Raw genomic sequence first — 6,502 nt, 5'->3', positions numbered from 1 at the left:
GCCCCCCCCCCCCCAACCCCCAGCCAGCCTGCAGGCGGCCGCTCACAAAGCCGCCTTTTATGCGCTGGCTTCCAGGGCTATTTTGGGGACGAAATGGGGGAAAGGCGCCAACCCACACTCCTTGAAGGGAGTCACTTTCTGCGAAGTGAGGACTGGGCCCTGGGTCTGGGCAATCGCGGCAGGAAGTGGATGCAAGGGAGAAAAGCTAGGCACCTGCCAAAAAACAAGAGCACTTGGAGAGCACCCCCCTCCTCAAGCCCCTCCCCGCTCCCCTGCGGCCGGCCCGCAGGCCGGGAAAGCTGCAGCGCTGGGCTAGGGCGCCACCCAGCATCGCTCCGCTCCCTAAACCTGGACACAACGCAGCTGAATTCCCTCCTAAATGCTCTCTGGTCCAAAATACTCCCGCCTGCCTTTCTTTGGGTCCTTCTCTAACTGTGCCCTGAGTCCATTTCTCCTCCCCCTTCTCTTTCTCTACTTCTTCCTTCTCCTCTTGCTTCTTCACTCATTTGCTCTCATTTTTTGCCAATTAAAAAACAACAGCAACACTCAAAACACTTCTAGATTGGAGACCGGCTCCAGCCAATGGGCCCCTTGGAAAGAGGGCGTGGGGTAGGGAGAAAGAGCAGAAGAAAGGTATTTGGATGGGGAAGGGGATGTGACATTTGAAAATCAGTCCACTCTGCATTTCCCTGGATAAAGTTGTTGAGCCTTCAGAGTCAGCTGCTTGTGTTGGGGGAGCTAGAATTTTTATCAATAACCACCCCTGTCCCAAAGACCAAGAAAGAAGTAAAGCTGGTCCCTCCCAACGCCCTCCCCCCCGATACACACTCTCCCCTCCCACCTTCAGAACACACAGCCTTTGGGCTACCCCAGCTATAGCTCTGTACTAGGAAAAACAGTCTGTCTCCATTGTCCAGGTGCCAGCAGGGCCTTTGGCGAAAGGGAGGCCAGCCAGCCCTCTGATCAAACTCAAAGGTTAGTTAAAAGACAAAAACAGCTGAAAGTCTCCATGAATAATGCTGCCCCCCCCCAATCCTCCCCCAACCTCTCCCTCCCAGCTCAGTGTAGTGCAAGCCCCAGATCAATGCCCTACCACTTTGTTATGCTGCTCGCCTAAGTCAGAATTTCACAGAAAGGCCAAGAAGAAAAGCTCCCACAATTAGGGGTCGCCTGTCAGAAAACATTAATGCCTTCCTCTCCCAGCCTGTCAGGCCTGCTGCAGACACAAACCACCATGGCGAATTGGCTCCCCACCCCCGTGAAGCACCCGCCAGCCAAAGGAGCAAGGATTTGAAAGCCAAAGGAGACACAGCCTGCCTAAGTGTGGTGTCTATAGTGTCAGGACGCGATAGCCCCGGCTTCTTCTTCTTAAGAGTCAGCACAAGATGCCTGGGAGAGGCCATTAGAGATAGCCCTGTGGATGGGCAGGTGGACAGGTCTCCCAGACCACAGCAGTCTAACAGAACCTTTTTCTGCAATGGGCATGGTTAAAATATATGCACGAGACTACATCCTCGTCTCCTTCTTACCGAACATTTCCCAAGTGCCAGGCATCTTACATTGTTCATAATCAGAGCAATCCTATTTGGTGGAGTATTATTATTATTACCTTATAGATGGAAAACCCAAGGGGCTCAAAGAAACTACCTGACTTGTCTATAATCATGCAGCTAGGTGGTGGCAGAGTCAGGATTTGAGTTCAGATTTCCCTGACTCCAAATTGCACGTTCTTTCCACCATAATCCAGCCCATAGATTCTCCAATAAGATCTAGAGACCAACTCTATGCTTGTCTGCTTCTGATAACATTACCAATATGCGAAACATGTTCTTTGCCATCTTCCTAATGTAATATAGTATTACAAAGACTATATTCCCTGCTTCTAGAACAGTATCTGGCACATGTTTAACACTCAAGAACTTCTGGAAGGAAGAAAAGAGGAAAGAAAAGGAAAAACAAAAGGAGGAAGAAAAGGAAGGATTCCTATAAAGAAACGTTCTTTTGATTTCCTTTGAACATAACTTTGTTCTGATAGATATTTGATTTTTGAGTCAAGAGATCTGGTTGGAATTCTCCATGCACCATCAGTTAGGTAGGGAGTTGAAACTTAGTTTCCTCCTCTGTGTAAGAGGAGATAACACTCAACTTCAAGGGTAAATATGAAGATATAATAAGATAAACTATACCAAAGTGCCTAGCTTGGTATCCAGCACATAGTAGGTGCTCAAGAAAATTTAGTTGAAAATGAAATAAGATTTAGTCTTTTATTTTTGTGTATCGGGAAACTATATGCCACACATGCAATTACATCCATGGGATAAAAATACTATATAGAGCAATCATTAGGGAATTCTGTTGTTCTGTGGTGTCCATGTCATCAAGAGGGTCTGAGATGAAGCAAAGTCCACCTTCCTGGGTCTGAGGGAGATTGTCTGTCCAGTGGTGTGGAAGAGTTTCAGAGCCTCCAAGAAGTGAACAGTCATCCTTTAGTTAAAGCAGGTAAAGCAGGTAGGAAATCTTCAACCCATTTTGTGGAAGACAAAAAAGCAGCACCGAGAAGAATTACTTTGCTTGGAGAGAGTAAGCACTAGAAGTTAGAATTGGCCTCTGTGCTCCCCTCAGCATTCAGGAGTGATTCGAAAATTTTGGCCTCTTCCCCAGGCCTTAGAAAGGAAATTTTTAGGAAACCATTTGTAGAAATTCAAGGGTTGGCCATCATCTCCATTGTAGCTGTCACTGGTGAAATTACTGAAATTTGTATCAGCTCCCAAACTTCCAGGGTGGCTTGTTCCCACCTCATTCTGATTCCATACACCAGTCAGCTTTTCCATGGGCCAAACACCAATTAAAAAAAAAAAGAAGGAAAGAAATAAGAAAAGTTCCAGCTCATAATCCCAGGAATATATAACTCTGCCATAGTTGGTCAGCCTCAGTCCCTGTTCTCCCACTGATTCCTCGTGTGAATGGTTTGGTTTCCAGACAACAAGGATGATTCCTTCTTTGTCTTTCCCACATTTCCCCCTTGTCCTCCTTCTCTGAGCAACCTTCTTCATCTTCCAGAAGATTCTGTCCTTGACAGATATTCATTACCTCACTGAATGCTGGAAAAAACAAAGGAGTATAAACACGAGGGCTACTTTGGGGAATGTGTTAGTAAAATATTATGTCATCTGAAGATGTTCAGAATGCAGTGATGCAGGCCAGTCTTAGGAATGCTCCCTCCCCCAGCACCTGGTATAAGACTGCTGGAGTGAAGACTGTATTTGTGTCACTGCTGTGATGTAGTCAGTGATGGTTTATTTAAATGGTGCTATCTTTTCCATGAAAACATAGAATGAGCGAACATTGCAGCCCTGGGCGGGGACCAGGCTGGATTACCCCAGTTTCAGCTTCAGACAGTTCATAGTGTCTCCACTTCTTGAGGAGATGGACACCAAACTTGGGAAAGAATTCAACACCCACGCTAGGCATGTTCTTTCTCTAGGCTTTTCCTGTTTACACACATCTTCCCACTCTCTAACATTACCCTGCTTCACTTGGACACGCAAATGAAGAGGAATAATTTTATGGTATCTAACTAGGCTATACATTTCAGTGAATAACTAATTTATTGCTAGAGATCCTCTACAGATGGAACTAGACTTGCTCATCCTAATTCTAGCTATTCTTGCTAAGGAAAAAGACTAGACGTGTACAAAAGACACCCAACAAAGAGGGTTTGTTGTAATATTATTATTATTTTTTAATTAATGTTGAAAAGTATAAAATACCCTGAAATTTTAATGTTGGAGTATTGGGTCAAATAAATATTGGCAGGCTCATATAATGATATATATGGTGAAGGATTTTAAATGGTGATTGATGTTTCCTCACATGGAATAAACCTGTGATATATTATACATAAGTGAAAAAAAGAGAGAATAGCCATCACCTATCATTCTACTAAGTACTAATAGCCATCACCTATAAATATAAATATGTAACTAGTAGTTACATACTTCTGAATCATCAAATAGTCTAAAACATAATTTAAAATGCTGACTGAATGTATAATAACCTCTTAAACAATCTGTGTATTTTTACCCTTAGAGGTTTCCTTCTCTTTATTTTTAGTTTTTGCTATTTGTGAATAGATTCTGTGATGAAAAACTTCATAGCCAAACAATTATGTATGACTAGGCCCCCAGGAGACATCTGAGGAAGAACTGCTTTGTTAAGAGATGTGCTTTGTGGAGGGTTTTGGAGCCACATTACCAAATAGCCTTCAGAATCAGATATGATTTCATGAGCATGATATATAGTGATATGCTATATTCAACACTGGCTATTATAATACAAATAAATAACTCTACCAATTGGTAAGTTAAAAAAGATGGTGTCTCATTCTTTCATTCTGCGTGGTCTACATCACTAGTGACGTGCAATTTTTTTTCTCGTATTTATTTACACTAGTGATTCTCACACACTACACTGAGATGAGCTATGTTGTAATAAATGGGGAGGGGTTATTTGCTTAAAAAAAACATATTCCTGGAGATTTTGATGAATTAAGTGGTTCTGCTACAAGGTCACTTGGCGGACAGTGATTTTAATTTTAGCCCTTCTGGGGAGATAAGCCTGATAACTCAGAAATGGAAATTGTAGATAGGATAAAACCATCAGTCTCATAAAGGTGACTTATATTCTCAATTCAGTTTTCCAGAGTTCCAGAGGTTGTCCTCAGTGGTAGCCCATGGGTGGGGAATGTGGCGGATTACCTTGGACTCTGATTCCCCAAGCGTTCCTGCCTTTCTTTCCCAGCTTCTTCCCGTTCATACCGAACTCCGGCCCTGCCCCCCACCTGCTGCAGGTCTAAAGAAGAAAGCCACTCCCATTGGCCTTGGCTGCCTGGGAAGATCTATATTACTCTGGGGAAGACAAGAGCTGCCCCCGTCTTGGTAAAGTGTGAAATTCGGTTTTGATTGCAAAGGGAAGCCATTTCAACAGGATTACACCGTGACCATGTAGATTAAACTCAGCCATATGGCCGGATGCTTCTTCCTACTGTCAGGTAGCAGCACATTGCTAATGACGTGGTGATGACATTTTCAAATGAAAAAACAAAGCCACCTGGGCTGGAATAAAGGAGGCAAAAAATGACAAGATGCTGGTAAGCAGTAACAGAGCTCTCAGCCCTCTGTGGGCTTTGAAGAAGAGATCGGGTTTAATTCACTTATAAAAAAAGACCAACAAGCATGTGCCTGGTGTTAGAAAAGGAGTTCTGGCTGTTTGGCATGGTTCTGTGAGTTTGAATTTTCATCAAAAGGGGTTCCAATGTTGGCTCAAAGAGATTGCTTAATCTCACTTAGCCTCAGTGTCTTCATCTGTTAAGTGGGCATACATGTACACTTCACAGGGTTGTCATAAGAACAAAACAGGTTATGTGATGGTGATTTGTAATCTGCTAGCTGCTCTACAAATGTAACAGAAGATAGATGGTTTTATCAAGTCAGAGTTCTAAGTGGCAAGCAACAGAAAGAAACTCTGGCTGATTTAAACTAAAAGAAACTTGCTGAAGGGCTTTGAGTCACTCATTGAATTACTAGAAAGGCTGATTCCGGCGTCAGAAAATGAGCTAGAAAAGCAGCAGGCAAATCATGGCTAAAACCATAGTTGGGTGAAGCTGCAGCCACTTCAGCCTCCAAACTCTGGAAACCACCATTTGTACTGCTACCACCTCCAGGACTAGGCACTGGATGTCCTGTTGGCACTGGTGGGGCCGTTGCCTGGACACTGGTTGGCTGTAGCCATAGTCCAGCTGCCACTGTGGTGAAGATGAATTCTCTGCTGTCCTTGCTTCCTTGTGCCACTAGCTATCGAGGCCACGCCTGAAGGTGGGAGCTTGTGATTGCTGGAGACATAGATCTAAGGGAGGCCAGGACAGGGGTATCTGGCCTTGCACACTTTTAGACTAAGATGGGCTCTACTGTCTACCAAAATGCTTGAGAACATCCAAGGGAAGGTTGATCAGCTATTAGACAGCCTAAAACAAAACAAAACAAAATAACAAACAACAAAAGAAGGCCAAAAGCTTTTACTAGTAGAGCTGGGATCAGCAAACTATTTCTGTAAAGGGTAGCAAGTAAATATTTTCTGCGATTATACTGTAAGAGCAATATGTAAATGAGTGTGGCTGAGCTCCAATAAAAGTTTATTTACAAAAACAGGATTTGACCTTAGGTCATAGTTTGCAGATCCTTGCTCTGGAGTGATGATGATGACAGTGAAAACTGGGGCAACGTTAGAAGCTGTCTTTTGAATCCTGGCTGGAAATGGAAGCAGTTGGAGATAGCAGCAATTCTTTAAATTGTACTCTGGCAAGACGTCTCCCCTCATTCAGTTATCTTGCCCCTGCTAACTGCTTGTTTTACTGTGAAAGTGATTTCCTAGTTAGGGGGCTACTGACAGGTAAACTGTTTGAATTGCAATGCAGATCCGATCATGAGCTGAAACCTCCTCCAGG

Source organism: Myotis davidii, unplaced genomic scaffold (genome assembly GCF_000327345.1).
Source record: "Myotis davidii unplaced genomic scaffold, ASM32734v1 scaffold120, whole genome shotgun sequence".
Lineage (NCBI taxonomy): Eukaryota > Metazoa > Chordata > Mammalia > Chiroptera > Vespertilionidae > Myotis > Myotis davidii.
The sequence above is the reverse complement of the archived record's forward strand: the minus strand, read 5'-3'. Positions refer to the sequence as shown.